This window comes from Micropterus dolomieu, linkage group LG12 (genome assembly GCF_021292245.1).
Source record: "Micropterus dolomieu isolate WLL.071019.BEF.003 ecotype Adirondacks linkage group LG12, ASM2129224v1, whole genome shotgun sequence".
Taxonomy (NCBI): domain Eukaryota; kingdom Metazoa; phylum Chordata; class Actinopteri; order Centrarchiformes; family Centrarchidae; genus Micropterus; species Micropterus dolomieu.
The window spans coordinates 16,359,704-16,363,444 of record NC_060161.1 but is presented as its reverse complement, the minus strand read 5'-3'; the positions used below and the strand labels follow the sequence as shown (position 1 = coordinate 16,363,444).

The window sequence follows — 3,741 nt, the reverse complement described above, 5'->3', positions numbered from 1 at the left end:
TCTTTATTATCAGGCTGCTTGAAAAAGTCTGTTAAGACTCTTCAGCTGATCCAGAATGCTGCAGCACGTGTTCTGACAGGAACCAGGAAAAGAGATCATATTTCTCCTGTCTTAACTTCTTTGCATTGGCTTCCAGTAAAATCCAGAATAGAATTTAAAATCATTCTTCTTACCTACAAAGCTCTTAATGGTCAGGCACCATCTTATCTTAAAGAGCTCATAGTACCTTACTACCCCACCAGAGCACTGCGCTCCCAGAATGCAGGGTTACTTGTGGTTCCTAGAGTCTCCAAAAGTAGACTAGGAGCCAGAGCGTTCAGCTATCAAGCTCCTCTCCTGTGGAACCAGGTTCCAGTTTGGGTTCAGGAGGCAGACACCATCTCCACATTTAAGAGTAGGCTTAAGGCTTTCCTCTTTGATAAAGCTTATAGTTAGGGCTGGCTCAGGTAGTCCTGAACCATCCCTTAGTTATGCTGCTATAGGCCTAGACTGCCGGGGGATTTCCCATGATGCACTGAGCTCCTCTCTCCTCCTCTTTCTCTCCCTCAGTATGCAACCTCATCCCACTATTGCATGTTACTAACTCAACTTCTCACCGTAGTCTTGTGCTTTCTCGTCCCTCTCCTCTCTCCTCCTATCACTTCCTGCAGGTGTTTCTGGCTCTGGATCTGTGGTTGCGAGTCACCTGCTGCCCTTGTGTTCCTGCTTGACACCCTCTGCTACAATTATTGTTACTAGTCCTATTGTTATTATTGTTATTATTGTTATTATTATCATTAACACTACTGTAAATATCTCTACCATTTTTCATTCAGTCTATAGCAACACCACCTTTACCCCTCTCTCTCCCCGTCTCCTTCACCCCCAACCGGTCGAGGCAGATGGCCGCCCACCCTGAGCCATGGTTCTGCTCGAGGTTTCTGCCTCTTCAAAGGGAGTTTTTCCTTGCCTCTGTCGCCTAGTGCTTGCTCTTGGTGGGAATTGTTGGGTTTCTGTAAATAATGTAATAATACGGTCTAGACCTGCTCTTTTATGAAAAGCGCTGTGAGATAACTGTTGTTGTGATTTGGCGCCATATAAATACAATTGAATTGAACATACACTACCGCACTCTGATCTGACTTTACTGCATTTATTGTGAGCTACACATTTTGCCCATTGCTTCTTCAGGCTCACACAATGAAATTACAAAAACACTCACAGGTGTGCTAAGTAGACTCAAAGTATCTCAACTTTCCCTGAAGGTAAAACACACCTCAGAAAAACATATATAATCATCATTATCACAAGAAGGAGCTAAAATCTAGTTTCTCATTAAGTCCATGAGGCTCAATCGTGTTCAATTCATGAATCCAAAAAGCTTCCCCTCTTAAAAGTTGGTTAATCAGGTTACACCCTCTTGGATTAGGACTCAATCTTTCAATGCCAATAACTTTAAGAGAAGTAGCCGAACCATGTTTTCTCTCTTTATAATGTCTAGCAATGGTATAATCCATGTTCCCATTTCTAATGGCAGCCTTATGCTCTGTCACTCTCAAGTTAAGATTCTGTTTTGTTTGGCCCACATATGTTAAGACACATGGACATTTCAAAACATAGACAACATGGGTAGACAGACAATTAATTAATTAATTTATGTTATATTTCATGACTAAACTTTTTGTATCAAATGTGTTGGAACAATGTGCACATTTGCCACATCTATAGTTCCCATATAGCTGCAATGAAAGCCAATTAGTGTTTGGGTTCTCTGTACATGGACAAAATCGCTGACATTTCTGCCTCCCCTGAAGCAAAAACAAGGTCTAGAATCTGATAAATGGTTCAACTTTGGGTCACATTCTAAGATACTCCAATGTTTATTTACGATCCGGTGAACTTATCTAGAGATGGTACAATATTTGGACACAAATGTTGTTCTGTTTTCAACAGGTTTAAGGGAAGGCTTTGATAATTCTTTCCCATCTAATCTAACCAATAGAAAAGATAGGCCCGAAGAAGCAATGGGCGAAACGCGTTGCTCACAATAGATATATCTCAGTATTGGCATATTCAGTACGTTGGCTGTAACCAGAAATTGCAGTACAGAAAAAGCAAAGAGAGAAAGAGAAACTAGCTGTTCAACTGTAAACTATCCTACTTACTATTACCTCTATACTTTGTTAAAAGCTCTTTAATAGATTTAAGGGACCTTTATAATAATAGTGTAGGGACTAAAAAGTCATAATATCTTTTCCTTTTTAAATCTCTTATGGAGTGCCCCAACTTTATGAAAGGCCAATAATAAACTGTGGGAGTACTTTGACCTCTTTCTCTCTGTCCATCCCCATTATTGATCAGGCATGTCTACTATGACACAACCGATTCAAAATGGCTGTATTAGTGTATGAGCGTGAACACTGTGGGAACCTCTCAAGTTTAACTGTCAGAAATAATCTCGCGAGTTACAGAAACTGAGCATGGGGAAATACAAAATGTCCATTTGCAACTACATATTTTATCTAATTCATCGCAGGTTGTTGTAACCTGCTCCACGTGGTGCTGCTATCTTGGCCAGGACTCACCTGTAAATGATTTCTATCTCAGTGAAGTCTGGATAAACACATGTATAACGTTACATCTCTCTCACCTGCTAAGTTATGTTACAGTCTGCATGTCTCTGGCTAACGTTATCCTAATTTACCTGGCCAAGGCTTAACAACATCAGGAGAACTCGAACATAAACAGATAACCACAGATACCCCCCACGAAAACGGCGTGTTATATCAAGTTCAACGACTCGTTACCAACCACAGAGGCTGTAAATAACGTTGCCCTTCATATGTCAGCGGTGAAAGCGTGGTAGCAATTTCATTTAGGCTACTGTTGAAGTTATTTACCTCTGCTGCTAGCTGCTCTGCTAAGCTAATGTTTTCACGAGAGGAACAAGACCGTACAGCTTCAACAGAGATGGCTTGTAGCAGTAATTATATTGTCTTACCTGCCAGCTTTCATTTGAGACCACCCCTGTTTCAAACCGCCTCTGAACTATGAGCAGACATGAAAGCAGCCAGGCAGGACGAGGGGGAAGCAGAGGACACGCTCCGTCACGAAGTCACATGGCCCAGGCGAGCTGATCATGTGACAGGTGTTATGCCGAGTTTTGCCTGCCTGCCGAGAATTGCATGCACCTCGATATTGCTATTAAACACTATAATATGTGGGGTTTATCAATGGTGGTAAATGATTCTAAGTATATATTTTATTTAGTAGAAGTACCATTCCTTGACATTCAGTAAATTTAGCCTATGTGGTGATAACGCCGTTTGATCAATGACCACAGCAAAATGTCTGAAAAGGACCTAAAGAGGTGGATGCATAATTCGGCAGATTTTGTAGGCTGTCTGCCGAGATTTGCATCCACCTCTTTTCTCAGCATAAATGACCGTTATCACCCGCGAGGTGCATGCACGGCGTTTACCTTAATTTAACACTTTACAGTTTTACGGTAGGCTACATGTATTTTTAATACATTAATTTTTAATTTATTGAATTGAATTTCTGACAGTTTAAAATTGTTAAGATGATATATGGGTATTTTAAAAACAAGTCAGAGTAAGGAATGAATGATTAAACGGATAAATGCACCCAACTCATAGGCCTACATGATATTTAAATAAATATATGTTATAAATATGAGTGGTGTGATTTTGGAAAAGGACTGAACACATTATGTTTTATTAAGGAGTTGATGGTTGAATA

The 3,741-nt window shown here is 40.4% G+C and overlaps 1 protein-coding gene across 3 annotated transcripts in view; it reads right to left on the bottom strand.

Annotated features, from left to right (window-relative positions):
• Positions 1 to 3,134, bottom strand: part of sepsecs (Sep (O-phosphoserine) tRNA:Sec (selenocysteine) tRNA synthase) — a 13,028-nt gene extending 9,894 nt beyond the window's left edge. Inside the window, exon 1 of one of the 3 annotated variants that reach the window (XM_046065321.1) lies at positions 2,981 to 3,134. The gene's annotated coding sequence lies outside the window, so the exon portion shown is untranslated. Of the gene's footprint in view, positions 1 to 596; positions 619 to 2,879; positions 2,902 to 2,980 lie in introns of those variants that run through there. The other 2 variants (XM_046065323.1, XM_046065322.1) reach the window with 2 other exon arrangements.
• Between the last annotated feature and the right edge of the window lie 607 nt (positions 3,135 to 3,741).